The 20,595-nt window shown below is 32.3% G+C and overlaps 2 long non-coding RNA genes across 3 annotated transcripts; both read left to right on the plus strand.

Annotated features, from left to right (window-relative positions):
• Window positions 1-6,296: 6,296 nt before the first annotated feature.
• Window positions 6,297-6,626, plus strand: LOC120159101. Its single transcript, XR_005519322.1, has 2 exons — window positions 6,297-6,444; window positions 6,576-6,626. It is a non-coding gene; the product is annotated as an uncharacterized LOC120159101 (long non-coding RNA).
• A 6,624-nt stretch (window positions 6,627-13,250) lies between these two features.
• Window positions 13,251-19,026, plus strand: LOC120159075. 2 transcript variants are annotated; one of them, XR_005519318.1, is made up of 10 exons: window positions 13,251-13,331; window positions 13,486-13,581; window positions 13,801-13,903; window positions 14,110-14,373; window positions 14,584-14,683; window positions 15,024-15,198; window positions 15,567-15,646; window positions 16,139-16,208; window positions 17,973-18,177; window positions 18,409-19,026. It is a non-coding gene; the product is annotated as an uncharacterized LOC120159075 (long non-coding RNA). The 2 variants fall into 2 exon arrangements; XR_005519317.1 differs by lacking the exons at window positions 17,973-18,177; window positions 18,409-19,026 and having other exon boundaries at window positions 16,139-16,423.
• Window positions 19,027-20,595: the final 1,569 nt, after the last annotated feature.

The following is a 20,595-nucleotide window of genomic DNA, read 5'->3' on the forward strand; positions in this document are numbered from 1 at the left end:
TTGCAGGTCATTTTCTAATATCAATTTAACCATTAATTCCAATTTTGTTCAATTTGATCCTTCAAGTTTTATTTTATCATTATTAGTATTATTTTTTTTATTAGTATTGATTTCGAACTTTAATTCTTTTTTGATTCCTTTACTATTTTCTTTTTTTTTTCATTATCATTCTTTTCTTTATTATTTAAAAAAATCCAATTTTTATTTATCATTTTTTTCTATTTTTTTTATTTATTTTTAAGCTTATTTTATTTTTTTTATTTATTCTTTTCCTCTTTTTTTTTCTTTTGTATTTATTTTGATTTATTTTTTTATTTGTTTATTATTGAATTATCTTTTTAACATTTTTTATCTTTTTTCAGAGAAATTTTAATCGGTCAAAGGTAAGTAACTCGAATCGGATTTTTAAATTTCAATTTAAATTTTTAATTTTTGCAATTAAAGACAACCGATAAATTAATTGGTACCGAAAGGGCGGTTCAAGGGTGCTAATCCTTCCTTGACCGTAACCGACTCCCGAACCCGACACATTTCTGGTACAACGTAGATCAGGTAAGATGGTGTCCGACCCACCTAAATTCGTTTTAAAGTGGTCGGTGGCGACTCCTAACCCATTTTTCAAGTCGAAGCCCAATTCCGGTGCCCAACCGAAAGACGGTTGCGACAATTATATTCACGACAAGTCAAAATATAAATAGTTTTAACGTATGATTTGTACAATATCCTACTAAGGTTGAATACGATACACTTGACATTCAAATTTACTCTGACTATAAACTTTATTAATTTATCCTTCCAATGAATCTCTAGATCAGCATTCAACAACACCATTGATATTATTAAGGAAAGGGAAAGGGTTTTCATGAGGATGTCTCTCCCAAACGAAACACACCGCCATTTATTACAAAGTTTGTCTTCAATCTTAATAATTAGGTTTACACATGGTTTCAACAATAAACCCTAATATGAAAGTGCCATCGAAAGCAACTAATATCCACAAAATCTCTTATGTTGACACCTGACACCAATGACAATGCCTATATTCCAAATTGGTTTTAATTTAAATGAATTAATTACATCACATCTTCAAAATTATGACCCTTAAATTAGCATTTAAATTTTTTAAAATATTTTAATTTTATATTTAAATTAATTCTTTTTTTTTTCATCCTTGAATTATGAATATATGCTAAAATTTAAATCACTGAAACAAGCTTAACCACTTGAACTTATTATTAGTACACGTGAGACGAAGCCAAAACTTATCATCGAAACAAGCTTTTTCAACCAACTTTACCAAGTAAAAATATCGTTTTTTTTTCCAGATTTTTGGTTCGAATCAATAATTATGTTTTAAATGTGAATTTTTGATTGAAAATGAGTTATTTGATAATGTTTTTATGTTTTGAACAGAATTTTGAGTAAAACAACTTCAATAAACGTTTTCATCTTATCCCTTGATTAAAGATAATTATGAATATTGATTACGAAAAATTTATCCATAAATTTTTGAACATTCCAAATTCATTTTATTAGCGTGTCACTTGTCCCCGAAAAATTATTAGATAGACCCGGTTTACCATGTCATATGTGGTTCCAATCAATAATATTTGTCTATTTCATATTTTTCTAAGATAAATTTTCACCTCTTTTTTTACTAAATAAGAAGTAGGTAGTTATTTGGAAATTATTTTAAAATTGGTGGCTCTCATTCATTAGAATTATGAATGACGTGGTGAGTCGAGTCCATCAAATAATTTTTCCTTGACCCGTAGATATTTTCTAAAAAAATATTTTATGATTTTATATAGAAAAATATTAAAGATAAATTTTGATACCATTTTAAAATTAATTAATTCTCTTTAAAAAAAAATTGACATACATCATCAACTCCCGTCCACTTAAAAAATTATAATTTTTTGAGTTAATTGCACATACATCCTCAAATTATAACTCTTATTTTAATTTGATCCATAATTCTTTAATTTCATCCTCAACTATGATACATTCTAAATTGATCCATAAACTTTTGAACATTCCAAATTCATTTGTAAACTATGAATCTCATTCTAAGTTAGTCCCCTAAACCATTAAAAAATTAGGGGATGAGATTAGAATATTCAAATATTTGGAGACTAATTTACAATAAGATTCATAGTTTATAGATGATTTTTGAATTTTTAAAAGTTTAGAAATCGATTTAGAATATATTATAATTCAATATTCAAGAATTACGAATCAAATTAAAATAAAAGTTATAATTTAAGAATATGTAATACAATTAGCCCTTTCTTTTAACTGTGTTACGGTAAAAGACTACAGCTCCCTTTTATCCGAAGGCATGCATGGGGAGAAAGTTCTCCGAGTTTTTCGCAACAAATTCGCATAATGTAAGATGAGTTGTTATACGGGATTGCACCTAGACGGAGACGGGTTGAGACTGTCGTTCTTATAAAAATTTAAAATTATCATATATTTTAAAAATTTTAATATACTTTTATTACTCTTGAAATTTTATAAGTTTAAATTTATTCATGAACTTTCATTAGTTTAAATTCATTACTTCTATTAGAAAACCCTACATCCATCCCTGTTGCTATATAATTGTAGATCACTAACCCCTCGTATACAGTATTTCTACAAGCTTTGCAATCTCGAAACTGGAGCGAGTTGAGTATGTGAGATTAGGCCTGTAAACGAATCGAACGTACATGAACGGATGTATGTTCATGTTCGTTCATTTAATAAATAAACGAACGTAAACGAACAAAAACATAAACAAATAATTTTTTTTGTTCATGTTCGTTCGTTAAGGAATATAGTTTGTTCATGTTCGTTCATTTAATAAATAAACGAACTCAAACGAACATAAACGAACACAATAAACGAACAACACAAACACACACAAAAAAACTTATTCGAACACAACAAACGAATTAAAAAAAAGTAAACAACAAGAATAACAACTTAAAATTTATTAATATAACCTGTAACTTTAGAGTTAATTTGTTCGAATACGAAAAAAACATACATAAATCATAATTAAGCTATATGAACATAATAAAGTCTTAAAGTTAATTTGTTCAACAAAATAATCTTCTTGAAATCCAAACAACTTCAATAATCTTCGTAACATATTCAACTTGCCCTCTGTTCGAACATAAATGAACGAACATAAACGAATATATGATTGAACGTGATGAACGAACGAGCCCTTTGTTCATATTCGTTCATTTAATTAAACGAACGTAAAAACAAACTTCCCGCCACACGATTCATAAACGATTTACTTAACGTTCAATTCATTTACATGCCTACATGGGATTGTCGTTTGGACCATTATTTTATGTATACGTATAGTTTGAATACCAAAAGTCTAAGTGTTACAACTTTATGGTTTCTCTTTAGTTGGTGGAGTCATGTGGTTGGACAAAAGCTTTAATGATTGAACATAATGGAAGGAGAGATGCTATTTCTGACATGCTTACTGGGGTATGTCCCCAAAAGCAGTTGTATTGATAGCTACCTTCAATCCAACTCCTTCCCTTTTTATTAAAGCATCCCCCACTCTGAGCTTCTTGTCTTGTTTCTTTCTTCAGTTTTCTCCCAGTAGTTGGTAGGTTAATGAATGATCAATGCTGCTGTGGCCAAAAGGAAGATCCAAAATCAGCTCAGCTGTTAGCCTGTTAGTTCATTATGTCTGACTAATGATGGAGTTGCTGAAGTAATTGCACTTGCACATCAATGAACTTGTCTGAGACACGACTGGATCTGTCTTCTGGTTTGGTCATTTACTAACAAACTGCAGTGATATGATAAGCATGTGGATGATTTCATGGCATAGAAATGTTATTTTTAATATTAGTTTTTTAATATTAATTATTAATTGATTCAATTAGAATAGATGCAAATTTTAAAAAATATTTAATATTTGTAATTATATCATTGTGAATCGAGTAAAAATATATAATGTGTTATCATAATTTAGAGTGCAAGAGAGCTACAAGTGTTGAATGCCATTCAAATAAGAGAAAATAATCTCAGTGACCGAAAATGTATTGTAATATACGATTTTGACCATTTTTTTTTGGATTTGCTAAAATGACAAAGTAAATCGCAATGCGATCGATAATTCGCAACGCGATCTCCGGTATCGCAAATCAGTTTTCAGATTCGCAACGCGATAGTCGAAGTTCGCGTTGCGATTCATTCCAAATTCGTTGCGATAGTCGAAGTTCGCGTTGCGATTCATTCCAAATCGTTGCGATAGGCGAAGTTCGCGTTGCGATTCATTCCAATTCGTTGCGACAGTCGAAGTTCGCGTTGCGATTCATTCCAAATTCGTTGCGATAGTCCAAATATTGCATTTGTTTCTTAAGAATTTTCTCTAAAAAGATAGAATTCGCGCGGACGTGTCGAATACACGTATTACCACGACCACGACCCAGGATCACGACCACGACCCGGGATGGGATCACGACCACGACCCGGGACAGGACGGCGGCGGCGGCGACGCGCGAGAGTCCCCCTTGTTCTCTATCACTCAACAAGGAAGTGAGAAAGCCAAACCTTAAATATCATTCTCAATAGTGTTTCCAATACTATGTGGGATTGAGCATTACCAACACTTGTTTCCAATACCATTACATTCATTGTTGTAAGAGTTTAATTTTGAAACTAAAAAAATATTTATTCGAATAAATAACTTACCCTTTGAGGACTTTGATAATAAATGAAGTAATTGCTAAAACTAACTCTGATTCGGGTTCTTATAGTGTTCAAATGACTTACTTGCAAAGAGTAGATGATGACCAAACAACTCGATATGTTTCCTTTGTGTCATTATCAGCTAGTTTTCGTAGCATCCTCAGTTGAAAACTTCCATCATTGTCTCCTTTGCATTTGTTTGGTTAATATTTTTCTTCCATCAAAGTCCTCAAAGGGTAAGTTATTTATTCGAATAAATATTTTTTTTAGTTTCAAAATTAAACTCTTACAGACAATGAAGGTAATGGTATTGGAAACAAGTGTTGGTAATGCTCAATCCCACATAGTATTGGAAACACTATTGGGAATGGTATTTAAGGCTTGGCTTTCTCACTTCCTTGTTGAATGATAGAGAACAAGGGGGACTCTCGCGCGCCGCCGCCGCCGCCGTCCCGTCTCGGGTCGGGTCGTGGTCGTGGTAATACGTGTCTTCGACTATCGCAACGATCTGGAATAAATCGCAATGCGAACTTCGACTATCGCGTTGCGAATCTGGAAACTGATTTGCGATACCGGATATCGCATTGCGAATTATCGATCGCATTGCGATTTACTTGGTCATTTTGACAAATCCAAAAAAAGTTGATCAAAATCGTATATTACAAAACATTTTCGGTCACTGAGATTATTTTCTCTTCAAATAATTTCGCCCATGCAATGAATTTGGATTAAGAGAATCATTCTTATAATATATTTTTATGATATTTGTATTTAAATAATTGATCAATAATTAAAAACCTTAGTCATCTTTTTTTTTCAACATAATTTTCTTTCAATATTTTTGTATTGTCTTCTTTCTCTTTAATTTTTATTTAATTGGTGGCGATGTTAATCTTAATGTTAATTGTCAACTGTCGGGGACTATTAATTCTTTTGTTTTGTTTTTATATTTTGTCTTTTATTATTTTTTTCATAAGTCTTTTTATGTTTGAATAAGAATCTATGTTATTATGACATGTATTTCTTTGCTCTTGTAGTACACATTTTCTATGCTTTTGGTCACGATCTTTATGATTTTTTGTACGTTTTACACATACTTTTGCGGTCGTTTTGGTACTCGTACAAAAACCATCACGACGTCTATTTTCTGATTGGTTTGTTAGTGGTCACTAGTCAAATCCCCTCTTTGATAAAAAATTATTTACCAACGCAATCAAAATTGTGTAGCAAACTAACGTGTCAGATTGTTTGGTTCGTTCACCACTTCTTTTATCACTTCGTAAATCGTCTCATTCGACAGAAACAATGAGTTTTATGAAGCTTGTTGAGTTTTTGTTGTTGGTCATCATTTTGAATAGGAATGTTTTGTTTTTCTTCGTATCTTTAAGTTTAATATTTTATTTTTGTATGAGTATTTTGGTGATTATTATTTCAAATTTCATCTCTATATTTTGATGCGTTGTATTCTTAATTTCTTCTATTATTAATGAAATCCAGTTTTCAGTTAAAAAAAATAATCCGATCAATAGATCACTAGTAATTATATGTATATAATTTTCAACAACGACTGGGCCTGGTATAAATCGAATCCTCCAATTTATTGTTATTCTCTTCTTCCTTTTCAGCTTTCTGATCTCTGAACTCCCAAAGACATGGCGAAAAACAGGAACAAGAAGAAGCGAAACGGCGTCGCTTCAATGGACTGCGACGAAGGAACCGTTCCCGAGCTTCATCAAGGTAGCTTTCATCTTGTATTTTTATGTTAAAATTTCGATCTTTAAAAGAATTTAACACTTTTTTTTTGCTGATCATGCCTTTTATAAAAAAAAAAACTTGATTTTTCAGTGTAAATTATGGTTTATTTGCAGCGATGGACATTTCAGAGACTGGAGTTCAAAAGCCTGGTTCTGCTACTCCAAGTGTAAATTATGGTTTATTTGCAGCGATGTACACTTAAGAGACTGGAGTTCAAAAGCCTGGTTCTGCTACACCAAAACTGTAGGTGTGACTTGAGTCTACTCTATTTTTTCTTTTGCTAATTTCTCACACTCATATATGATATAGAATATAGATATAAGCTTGTGTATATGTAAGATTGGGTTTCTAGGTGGAGTCTTTTAGTTGTAATTGGTTTAACGTTCTATCAATTTGATCTGATAGTATATTTAGTGTCTAGTAATAGTATGATTTAAGGGTAAATGCATTTTTTTTTTGCAAAACTCCGGGCCGTAAACTGAGTTTGCGAAGTTATGTGTATATTGTCTCCTTTTTGTTGTGTTGCTTGATGAGTATTTTTATTAATGATCTCCATAAGTTTGGTTGGTAGCTGGAATTGTTTTTTTGATAGAAATAGGGTAGGCCTTATTAAAACCCCCTCCTTAACCTCCATGTTATAACAATAACATGAAGGGCAGAGGAAGGAGGAAAAGAGTGCCTAATAATTCATTAATACCAGAATAATACATAGCCAAATCTTTAGAAGTTCTGTTACAACATAAAACTTAAAAACCACACAAAGAACATAAATAACCAACTCAATAGTCCTACAACCGGATAAGCGGATAAATTGAAGACCGGAACTTGAATTTTGGAACCTTTTAAGCTCACAATTAGGCTCGGGGTATTTGCATTTCTGAGTTTAGCAGGGATTGTTTGTTGGTTACTGGTGACATGGTGTGGTGAACATCCTTTACCTTGCTTTTTCTTTGGCAGTTTGTAAGTTTTACGGGTCTAGTATTCTCGTCTTGCAGGCTTGTTTTGCTTTATTATGATTCTCAGAGTTCGAGGCTTTCTATAGTTTTGCTTCTAGTAGTAGTGTTGTTTTTCTGGATAATGAAACTCACCGTAGTGTAGCTTTGATTACATGGAAAAGATTCTGGCTGCACCGCCTATGCCTCTTAATGGGAAATTGTTGTTTGAAATGATTTTCTTCTTGGCGTTCATTATTCACTCGTTTTTTTATTTAATATCGCAAAATGTAATATAACGTTTATGCAAATACGAATGAGCCCGAATTCCAGGGCTGTAGCTTGTCTCTGAACATACTTGTTTAAACGCCTTTGTCAGAATGCATCTTCATTTTCCTATCAAAAAAAAAAAAGAAAGAATGCATCTTCATTTGAACTTCATTCTACCACATTATTGCTATCTATGTAACCATGTACCTATTTCGAAACAGACAGATGAAGAGATCGAAAAATGTTCGTAAAGCAAAGGCTGTGGGAAAAGCTATTGCTAAGAACGAGAAGTACGCCGAGAAAAGCTCGAAGATCGAAAACAAGAAATCGAGAATCCAATCAGCTAAGGTGCTATATGAGTGAGTATTTTGAAGAATTTTATTGCCAAATGATCTTCATTTGATGTCTTCTCTAATCTCTAATCAGCTAAAAGTATTTCTGAGGATTGGGGTATTCCATTGCAGTAGTAAAATGTTTGGAAATGCAGAGTTTTTGTCATACTCTGGTTCGAGTTCGGATTCGTTTATTCAATTATTCAACATATCCTTGAGTCGAGACGACAACGTTGCGTTGGATAGGAGTGTACGAGAGTATTGATCCTTCTTGTTGGAAGATCGACACCTTTCACACACAATCTCTCCCAAGTTCTATAACCACCACTCTTCTCTACCATTTCATGTACGGATTTCTGTTTAAATCAGAATGGACCATAATCTCTCATTTAGACCATCAACACAACTTTTCATTGATCATAACCCACAATATGTCATAATTGAGTTATGATTACATCAATTTGTCAATGAACCATCGAGTCAATTTGTCAACAAGTTATCGTTGTTATATACGTTTTCATATTAGTATTTATCATTTGTATGAGTTGTTTAATTAGATTTTTTGACCATTTTTTAATTGTCGGACATGATTATAAGGTGACATATGTTTAGAATTTTATTAATAAATTGACACGCATACTCGATAAACACAGTAACTCAAACTTGAGAAATCAAAAAAGAAAAATAACATTTTATTTCATCATTAAATTCGCTTAATAGGTTCTTAAATGAGTAATATATGAATATTGGTGATTTTAATTTATTTTCTTATTTAATATAAGTAACCATTATTATATGTTCAAAGAAATAAGATTTTTAAGTTTTATAATAATTATAAATATAGACGGGTAATTAAAAAGATTTTTATTGAATTCAATAAAAATATATATTTTTTCTAATATATGCTTCTTTAAGTTGATGTAACTGAAATACTGAATTAAAAAAATAATATTTCAAAAATTCAAATTTAAAAAATCTCTTAATTTTTATGCTAATTATAGATAACATATTTTATAAAAATAATTTACAAACCAAATTAGCACATTTTTTTAATGATTATATTTAATTTATATGCTAATTAAAAATGATATATTTTAAAAAAAATAATTTACATACCAAATTAGCACTTATTTTTAATTTCCTCCATACCCACATTCTTAATTTATTATTAAATACAAGCTAAAATCATAATAATCTACAACGGTTAGATCAAAATCCAACGGTGCAGAAACCATGAACGAGTCGCTAAATAAGGCTAGGAAGAACAACGCTACAGTAGCTTAGCTGGGGCGTATCCGTGTTGATGATGTCAGTGCGACTAAAATTCTGACAAATACTTCCAAAATCTTAAAAGACGGTCCCTTTCTCAGATACCCCTTTTGTTCATTTCACTCTCTTGACTGTCATCAGATCATTTTGAAAGAGAAGAAAAAACAGCAATCCAAAGCCTCTCCTCTGTGTTTTCTCATCCAGTACTGTTCATCGAACGAAATGGCTTCTTCTTCCTCAATGAGCATGAGATGTTTTCACTGCAAAGTTTCATCTGATACGTTCATCCCCGGTTGGAGACTTCGTAATGGCGGTTTTGCTATGCTCTGCCTGCGCTGTGGGTAAGCTTTCCTTTTTGTTTTCTTTCACTGTAAATCTCACTTTTTTGCCTATGCATGTCCATTTTTTCATTTAGATTAGATAAAGTTGGGTTTTAGGTTTAATCAGTTTCTTTATCTTCAATGAACTGGTTTGATTGTTATGGCTTCAAGTTAAGTTCTTTTATAAATATTTCCAATCAAACCTCTTGAATTAAAATCGAGTTTGTCTCAGTTTATTTATTTATATGGAAATGTCTTTAGTTAAAAACTACTATATATTATTGCATTCATTTAAGAAGTTTGAAACTGCAAACACATATCAAGAAAGTAAGATGGATGATTAGTGTTTGTCCCTAAGAGTAAAAGTTTGGGAGTTATAATGTTACCATGTGAAAATTTGAAGGTTGCATTTTCGACTTGATTCGAATTTGTATTGTTTTCTAATTTCATGTTGATTTGTTGTTTATGACAAATTAGCCGCATTAACTTGGGTTTACCCGAAGAAAAGAAGTAAAATTTGTGCTATAAACTGCTTTCTGCTATAGATTGCTACAAGCTCAAGTATAGTTTTTAATTTTTAAGAACTTGATGCATAGGAAGGTTATTTCTTCACCTGCTTGTACAGTGAAGCCCCCTTCGATTGAAGATTTCTTCAATCTTCACAGATTATCATTCTTTTGTTCTAGACTGTTTAGGCCTTCATTAATTGGCTAGATATGCCATCCCTCGGTTGTCGTGGATTTTGTATGTGCTTGTTTCTGTTATTTTTTTAATCTAAATTCTATGGTAAGAGGAATTACTTGCCATGTTTTAGTACTTGTCTTGTGTCAATCAGTGTATTTTTTTGGGGTCCTTTTACCCTCCATTTGCCGATTCTTCCTTCTACACAATATGTTTGAAGATCAAGCTGAAGAAAAAATGGTCAAGAAATCTTGGTGTTCGCTGCTGTTTTCAGTCTTCACATGCCAACAGTTGGTAACCAAGATGAGTTGGAGATACAGTTACCAAAGAACGTAACTGGAGGTTCTACAATAAGTTGTAAGTAGGATATCACATAACAAACTGATGGAGTAAGCTCCGTTTCTATTGCCATAGTCGCTGTTATGTTCGTCCTAGGTGCCTCGTTCATCCGATACCTTTGTTACAATAAGTTATGTTCGCCAACAGCTCTCGTTACTGCGCTTCTATTCCCTTTTGGTGGAGTTAACCTCTCTTATCTCACTTACATGTTTGTTTATTTATTTCGGAAATTTGTTAACAGAACAATTGGTTTGCGACAAGCATTTCGGGAAGGCAGGAACTGATGGTTAGCTTCCCTCTCGAGATGTGTCTTGTTAGTGCCTTGATAATTTAAACAATGGATGGAAACAATAAAAGATCTTGCTAAGAGTGACTATGAATTGTAATCATCACTTCATATAGTAATTAATTAGTATTTGTTAGTAAAGACAAAAACACCATAAAATCTAACCAAAGTCTTAATATTTCAGTTATTTTAAACAATTTCTTCATAAATTTGAATATACATTGAAGCATTGTCATAAAATATGGGACATCAAACACATAATCATGATGACTATTCACTTTATTCATAATAATCTTCCTTATTTCATCAACTAATTGGATCGATAAGACTATCTCTCATGTCTCAAGAAGCTCCTTTCATTTACTTTGTATATGTTAATGCTTTTCATAATAGGTATGTATCTATTATGGTGTTAGAAATGTAGATTTTAGTTTCAACTTGTTATATCCTTTTCCGTAGAGCTACATTTAGTACACCTTCGGAGGGAACACTCTAGAAAGTTACAATAAACGCCCCCTCGGAGGCACAACAAGGAACCCTACAAAGACACCCTTCCGTAGAAGTATCTTTGCCATAACTTGACCCGCCAAACGAGTCCTACATGTCAACTACCAGGTCAAATGTCAACTGCATAATCAATTCCTATCAGAACAAGTGGATGTAGGCTGCATCATGTCGTTAAATACCTAGGTCAATCACGTCACGTGCCTACAATCCCTGATGATTGACAACCACATGGTACCTCGAGTTAGAGGCCCAAGTGATCTTCTTTTCAATCCTCACCTCCTCTCTCTTCCCTCTACTCCAACTACCTTTCCTAGAGGCTCTCTGCCTTGTACTATACAAGGTGAACCGCCTATCATCGTCGTCCAACCCTCTTTATATCAACACAACTTAGAATAACTTTTCGGATATTGGGATCATGTTGGTGTTCATTTGAAAATGATAAAACAATGAATGGTGTTAAGGAAACAATAATCACTTAACTTGTATTGAGTATAATTTAAGAGGCCTAGGAAATAACTTTCTCATACATACCTTGAGATACCATTATAGAAAGTCATAAATGGGTGTTGGACAAATATTCTATTCTTCATGAAGTTATATCTACTTGACATTGTTATTTTGGCTTCACTGTTGTCGAGTTTGGTGGTCGGACCAGAGTCGAAAGAAATTAGGCTAAAAAGATCCTATTGAAGAGAGACATACTTTTTATGAGTATACTTTAGCATTTGGTTTAAAGTTAGTTAGTCAGATGCTTATTAACATACTTGAAGGTCATAGCCTTTTGTTCTTCTTCTATCCTCTTTGTAGTAATTTACACACTCAACATAAACCATCAAAAGTTTTGGTTTGGTGGGAGTAATTGGGCTGGTCATTGATGGAAGAGGAAGAACGACTTCCAAAGTATTGGGCCTCTCATCATTTCCGCCCTTGGTTTAGGGGGAATAGATGGGAGAAACGGATAATATGATCATAAGTTTTAGGAAGTAAAAAGCGATCTATATTTTCTATTTCTGTGTTCGATGTTTTCAAATCTGTGTATTACTTGAGCATAGATGTCGGCAATCTGCATAGTGTGCAATTTCTATGGCGGCACATCATATATTTACCATTAATGGTGAATAAGACATCTATGAAAAATGATTCAAAAGTATGCCATTTTTTTTTGTTAAAATGATAGTTGGTGTCTAGTTTTAGCTTGCTAGAAAACCAAGAAGTCCTTTTCAGCATCCTTTTTGAAATATTTTGGTGTGTTGTCAAAAATCAGTTAAGGTTACAGTTATAGTGGGTAGTGATATGGGCATCAGATGATAAAACGGTGTTATGTGTTCTACTTTTAGTAACATTGCATACAACCGTGGCTTTATAAGTTAAATCAATTGGTGTCAGAGGTTGTTCACTAGTGCACATGCAGTCATTTAATAAAGTGAAACACGTCATTTATGAAAGTAATATATATATATCGATATCATCTCAAATTTTTAGGCCGAATTATTCGCATACTAATGATGGAAAACACACACACTATATATTTTTCAGAACTGATCGTTAATGTTTACTTGGGTTGTTGCGGACATCATCTTCTTGATTGCTGCTTTTCATTTTTGGATGTCAGTTTGTTTCCTTTCATGTATTGAAGTACTTGTGCTCGTTCATATTATTACAATATGAAAACATGTGCTTAGACTTTCCTTTTGACATCATGGATTCTATGTTCAAGTTTTGGTGCATGCATCTATCCTTATTTTAGGTTCATTTGTGTTCCTAAGAAGGTGATATAAGGAACCCTGGAAAAAAACTGAGTTTATTATGTAGTGTTCATAAGCAACCTGACTCAGTCTTTTGCAATTTCAGTTACGCTTTTAATGACGGAACATTGTGTGAAACTTTTCATCCTGAAGAGTCTGGCTGGAGAGAGTGCGTTTCTTGTAAGAAGGTAAGATGGAAATTCTTATCGGTTTTGCATTTTCTTTTTCCAGGTATGTAGGTGATTGTATAGAATTTCTTTTCAGGTTATTTCTCTTTAATTTTTATTTTTGAGTCTGCAAACTTCATTCTCTAATGCTTGATTTTTCTTCCATTTGTTACAGAAAATTCATTGTGGATGTATTATGGCAGCCCATACTTATACAATATTGGACTCTACTGGCGTGCAATGTATGGAGTGTGCAATAAACGAATCTTTGGTAGGAGTCAACTATTCGGCTATCCTATCTTAGTTTTTTAATGCCCTTTTCATGTGTAACTAACATTTTATACCGAATTGCATAATCAATATATATAATGCCATTATCCTTAAAATAAATGTTTCAAACTTCAAATGAGCATATATTTTGTTGAATTCTTCTTAGTCCTTCTTCATCTAAATGTGAAGTTACCAAAGTATAAATATACATCTATTTCAGGCACCACACCGATGCTCACTGCACCTTGGGCGCCCTGAGGCTTTTCTGCAAGCAACGGACTCTCCTCAAATACCATCTGCTGACCCAGAGAAAATGATAACTGGTGAATTTTCAATATATCTGGCCTTTTGGAATGAATTAACATTAGAGAAACAAAATATTGTTCATAGTATATTAAATGCATGCCGAATTTCCATAATTTTATCTTACTCCTCTCCTTCAGCACTCACAGCAATAGCTTTTCATTTATATGGTTTCCACTAGGAAGGAAAAATGACTCTTGCACTCATGTTGTTGGAACTAAATTAGGGGTCAATCCAATTTCACCACCCGATTGTCTTGTACGCAACGCCCCACCTAAAATGGTAGCCAATCCAACTACTCCCGGACATCAATCCCAATCTCCACCCGCAGAAACTGAAGAAGAAGACTCTGTGAATTCACCTGGTGAAACAAAAACACTCATTGGAATAATGGTGGCAAGCGTCGTAAAGGTGGCAATAAACGTACTCAAATACAAAATAAGTATTCACCCAAGATAAGCACAGAGGAGCTAAGGGAAATATGCAGACAGTATCCACTAACCTTCAGTTTATATCTATTGTGCTGTTTACATTTTCTTTTGAAGGATTATGTGATTGCCGTACTATATGATATTAGAAGCGGTCTAACATTTATTACTGTGTTATTTTGATATTTTATCTTGATATAGCTTCAATGTAATATCCTGGCTCATTCTGAGCTTAACGTCTTAGAAAGTTTGAGTCCTTAATCATATTTCAGGTCAAAATCAAGCCTTGTTCCTTTGTTTGAGAAAGAATTGACTTTTAGCGATGCTGAATCCAGGAATGGGCGTCTTCTGTTACCAAAGAGATGCGCAGAAGTAAGTTCTTGCATTAAATATGTATACATATAACTATAAATTTTAATTTCTAAATTTTGTATGAATTGGAATATAAATTTTCTTGATGGAGTTTGTGATCAATCAGTTTTTTAATGCAGCATTTGCATTTATTGTAATTTAAGATTCTATTAGTATTTTCTATATATTTTATTTGCATGACTTAACTATTTGAGTCATATTAGCTGGAATGACAGTCTTCATATAATATATATATTATATATATATGAGCTCTAGTCTGGCTTCCGAAAATCCACCTTATTTAATATTTCCCCCCGATAAAGAATGGATATATTTCATGTATTGAAAGAGATTACCACAGGCTTATTTCCCAAAGACTTCGGGGCAACAAGGAATCTTCCTCATGCTGCAAGACACGAATGGAAATGCCTGGAAACTTCACTTCCGTTACTGGACAAATAATTGTGGGAAGATGTATGTTCTTGAAGGGCTTAGAGATTACAAGATCCAGATGAAATGGGAAGCGGGTGATACAGGTAATTGATTTAAGTGTCTAATGATTCTATTCCCTTTTTGACAAGTCGGGTTTTCCTTTTCGGTGGTATTGGCATTTGAATCGTACATTTCACTTCTTATTTCTCCGTTATATCTTACTATTTTGTTCCAATCAATTAGCAAATTTGACCTTAGTTTTGCTTGTTAAACGATAGGCATCTCAAGTACAACAATATTATCAGATGTATATGTAAAATATGTTTTAAATTTAGTAATGACAGTTCATGCACCTAAAACAAAATATATCTAGCTGCGATTTTTTAAACATTTTCACAAGCTTCAAGATTTATTTTGTTTCACCCAAGAATTCTGATTTTAATAACTAGTGACTAAGTGATGAACTTTTCAGTGAGATTTTATAAAAGAGAAGCGGATGGACAATTGGTCATGGGATTCAAAAAGAATCAGGCTCCCGTAGTTGTTGTGAAGGTATGTGTGCTAATTATTTAAACTTATCATTTTATTGTGCACGTGTCTGATAAGTACAGCATTTTCTGGTGTCCATTTATTCCTTCAGTGATTCTTGAAAAAAAATCTACTTCAAATCTATATAATATGTATGTGGTTCAATGGTTGATGCATTTCATGAAGAGGTCGGCCATATGCGAAGATAAAGCTGCAAATAAGATTATAATACGATAGAAATGATACCAGTGATAATAACAGTAATAGAAATAGTAACATAGTAATTGTAATTCTTGTTTCACTAACGATATGGTAAACCTTAATCATTCATCTCAGTAGAATAGTTTGTATTCTCCCATGGTATGAACAATTTCTAACATGCATACGGAATAGTAGTTTCTCAGCTGATGTTATAATGAAAGATTAAAATTTTGATATATGATATGTTTATGGATTTTTATTTTTGTCTAGAAAATGTTGTTTCACCATCCTAAGATTTGACACTTTCTTTTCCAGAGCCCAACTGATGCTTGAAAACGACTTTAACGTTCAAAGACCAGTGTGAACATTTTGCTTTCCATCGAAGGTGTTGGAAGTTCCTTTTATGCATGCTGTTATCTGTCAGCAAACTAGTATGTTAATAAGTCAAAGAAGTTTGTTCTTTTGTGGATGAAAAACATCTAATTATCTTTTTATGTTATCGGTTAAACCCTCACAGTGACTGCTGTGATAAACTTGCTATGCTACTTTGCAGTACCCTAGGACTGCTGTTTATAAACAATTTTGCTATAAGTTAGAAAATCAAACCATACTAATTCTGTTAATCTTTGTCCCTAAATCATGATAATCTGCCATGAGCGGGTGCAATGGTCGATGCTCTTGATTTGATTTGTGCAATTGTTTTTTGAAAGTTTTTGTGCATCTTAGTTCTTTTATATTGGAAAGACGAATTTGGTGTTTAAACTGTAGGAGTAATTAATAAAGAAATGAGCAATTTGCTAATAGGTATATATTACTGATAGAACCATGAAGAATATTTCTGTTTTATGATGTTTATGAGGAAAACGGAGTAGATCCTTCAATTCTTAGTCTTGAGAACTTTTAGAAAAAAAAATCAGTACCGGGTCCTACAGTATACGTATTCGAACAACATGTTCTTGAAGTGAGATGATTGCTGGTCAGGAAGTAAATGAAAGATGATGTTTAATCTTTGATTTAGCAGAAAATTTAAAATCTTTAGCATCATCAAAAGTACAGGAAAAATGATAGAAACACAACATTTAGAATGCGAGAATTCTTCCGGTAGTTTCCTTCATGTCATGACTGTTGATTTCCTTTCAACTTTTCTTCTAGATTTAGTTTCTTTCAAATGAATCATGTTAAGATATCTTAGGAATTATACTACATGAACCTAAAAAGACAAATCAGAAGTCATGTTCAATTTCAACTCCGTCATGCCGTAAATTTGCAGTTCCCGTCAAGGAAGATGCAAGTGATTGGCATGAATGATAAGAAGACAAAAAAATTATGTTCTGTCAGTATGATGGAGTAGACCTTCATTATTGGCAATCAAAAGTCACCTTCATAATTAAGCAAGTTCAAACTGATATGTTGCCTGTGAATGATCTGAAAACGGAAAATTTTCCCTTGAATTCTAGTAGTTGAACATTCTGTGGTTGAGTTGGCTACTTTTGATCCTAATCTATAATTAGTAATGTACTTAAATGTCAAAACTCTGGAATTTTTTCTGCAATTAATTCAATAAGCTATGTTTAGTAATAAACTTCACAGTGCATTAATTAAATGACCTTTGTCTGGTAACATAATTGAGTTCCTTTTCAGTCTATGCTATTCTATAATATCTAATATTATATATGGTAATTTGTTAACAGAGATAAATTTGTCATATTTATTCTATTAATGGAATCTTTTTCTATATTTATCTGTTATTTAGCAACAGAAGTTTAAATTTCAATGTTTGCTAGGTACACATATAGTTGTACGTGTGTTCATCCTAATTTGTCTCGTAAATTCATCGTATTTGGTCATATTATTCGGCTGTGTATAAAACTTAAGAACACATGAACTAAACAAAAGAACAAAGCCATCTGAAGGAGTTGTGGCGAGCTATTGATAGGACCTGCATGTATATTGCATTGTATAGTTATTGGGTTTTAAGGATTATGTTTTCTGTTTCAAAAGCCTTTAATTGGAACCTATATCTAGGAAAAATCCGGAAAGTCGTGTAGGACAAAATAAAGTTTTACATTTTGTGGAAGTTACAAATAGCTTTGTCAGGAACTCTCTTCTTGTGCCATTTGTTGATTTAATGTTTATTCTTATATGGCAGCTACAATGGTTTCAAAGCAGGTTCCATGGACAGCTGAAAGATGCTTGACTTCTTAGTAAGGAAAAAAAACGAGATTATCAGTGGCATGCCAACACTCGTATGAGTTTTCATCGTAATCTATCTCGTCAGTTCATAGTTTTTGGTCATATTACATCGGCGAGTATAAAACTGAAGAACAAATGAACAGTCATCTGAAGCAGTTGTGGTGAGTCATTGATCGTTTATCAGACCTGCATGTATATTGCATTGTATATTTATTGTGTTTTGAGTATTATGTTCGGTTTCAAATGCCTTTGGTCAGAATTCTATACCTAGGGAAAATCCAAAGTCTTGTAGGACAAAATAAAGTTCACATCTTGTGTAAGTTACAAGTAGCTTTGTCAGGAATTCTCTTCTTGTGCCATTTGTTGATTAAATGTTGATCCTTATATGGCAGTTACATCGGTTTCAGAGCAGGTTCCATGGACAGCTGAAAGATGCTTGACTTCTAAACACGGAAAAAAAGAGATTATCGGTGGCATGGGAACACTCGTATGTGTTTCCTCTTCTACAAAATAAGTAAAGCGATCCGACTGATCAACAGTTGTCAGGTTAGATTTCAAGTCTGATTCCTTTCCACACTGCATTCCATCTATTCCCTGGAAAAAAAAGTTTTTTTCCCACTTTCTTTTCGTGTTTCGTAAAGCTGAGATAGAGAGAGAGAAATAGATATATATCGTATTCTACCATTAGGTCTGCCAGTCATGTCTGTAAGACAGGATTAAATTGAGTATGAGCTTTGTGAAATGCTGAAGATATGGTTTTAAAGGTGAAAGACCAACTTTACAATTAGTGTCACCGATGTTTATCTTGCTCAATTTCTGGTCTCGGACTGTTCGGTAGCTACAGAAGAAAAATATGTGATGGGTTCTGGAATTCCGTCATCCTGTCGGGTAACACTGAGGGATTCAGGTCAGGCTGTACAATTTCCTTTTCAGTATTTTTTTCTAATGTTTTAAAGATTGTAACTCGAGCCTATTGAATTTGTGCAGATTGTTACTGCCTTTCCTTCAAAAAAGAACTCATTATATTTTTCCCAATGAATATCTTCTCATAATCTCAAAGACCGAGGTTAACACTTTGTTTTTTTTTCAATAAATATCTTCTTATTTTATACTGTTAATCTCAGCTTTAAATTTATCTCGTCCAATAGTCATAAAAAATGTAAAAACTAAAAGAATTTTACAGTGTAATTATATTCGGTCTCATATATATATATATATATATATATTCTGTTTTCCCTTATGCTCGTACTATCGTTGTATATCCTACAAAACCCCGAGAATCGTCGATTAAAAATGTTCGTGAAAAACAGGTTATGGCACAATAGATATCACTTTGTACTTATCTCATATTAATAAAAAAAACTAAGCGTTACACGGTGAAAAAAACTTTGGGTAAATTGCACCGCCGAATATCATTGTTGAACTCTAGTTTGTTTTTATTACAGTTTTACATTATTTCAATTTTAGCACGAAACTTTTTAAACCACCAATCCATTAACACAATATGGTGTGAAATTTTCTTAACAATTGAAAGTTGAATAATAAAATTGATACATAACTTAAATAATGACATTTGGTATAGTTTATTCAAAATTATGGGATTCAATTACCAGTTGGGCTAGATCATGGCCTTTTAGCAAAAGATCGTCTAATCCTGACCCGATAGGCCCAAAAATTGAATTAATAATTGAAAAATGTTGGAAAGCCTATTTGAATTTAGAAAATTTTCTAATAAGCACTAATTAGGGCAGGGGCGAAGGACATCAATTTTTTCAGAATGAATTTAGGGTACTTAAAAGTGCAAATTTTCTTTTGCATTACTTTATATAATTTTACCATATAAGTGACTTATGGTGCTTTATTATACTTTCTTTAGATATTTTAGATTGTTAGAGCTAAAATTTAAAACATTTAAATTATTTTTGAATTTTAATAATTTTAATTTAAGTGATAATGATTATAATGACAAGTACACATGTTAAGGTGGATATACTAAGCCCCAATAGGGATAATTGCATCTTCATTAGTTTAAAAAACTATTTAATTTAATTTAATATACTAAACCACAATAGAAATAAGCGAATCTCCATTTTTGTAAAAAAATATTAAATTAATTATTGGGTAAAGAAAAATGAAAAAAAAAACAATAGAAATAAGAGCATCTCCATTTTAAAAAAATATTAAATTTAATTTATCGGGCAAAGAAAAATGAAAAAAAAAACACTACGTACCCATTATTTACTAAGAAAGAATATTAAAATTTTGAATCTTCGTTATTAAATTTTTGAATCCGAAGAAAGGATACTAAAATTTTGAACCTTCATTCTTAAATTTTACTAATACACAACTAACACATGATCGTAAATTTCTGAATCCGTCATTAATACACAACTAACATATTATAGATGAATACGAGGATGAAATTATAAAAATATTTTTCATGTATATAAAATTTTATATTAATGCTCGAATATATTGAGGACAATGTAATTCTTTCTAGTTTTATCTCAAATAAATAAACAATTTTTTTTTCTTTTGAAATGCTGCAAATGAAATGACACCGTTTCGATATTTCAACG

This window comes from Hibiscus syriacus, unplaced genomic scaffold, assembly GCF_006381635.1.
Source record: "Hibiscus syriacus cultivar Baekdansim isolate YM2019G1 unplaced genomic scaffold, ASM638163v2 tig00111342_pilon, whole genome shotgun sequence".
In the NCBI taxonomy this organism is placed as follows: Eukaryota; Viridiplantae; Streptophyta; class Magnoliopsida; order Malvales; family Malvaceae; genus Hibiscus; species Hibiscus syriacus.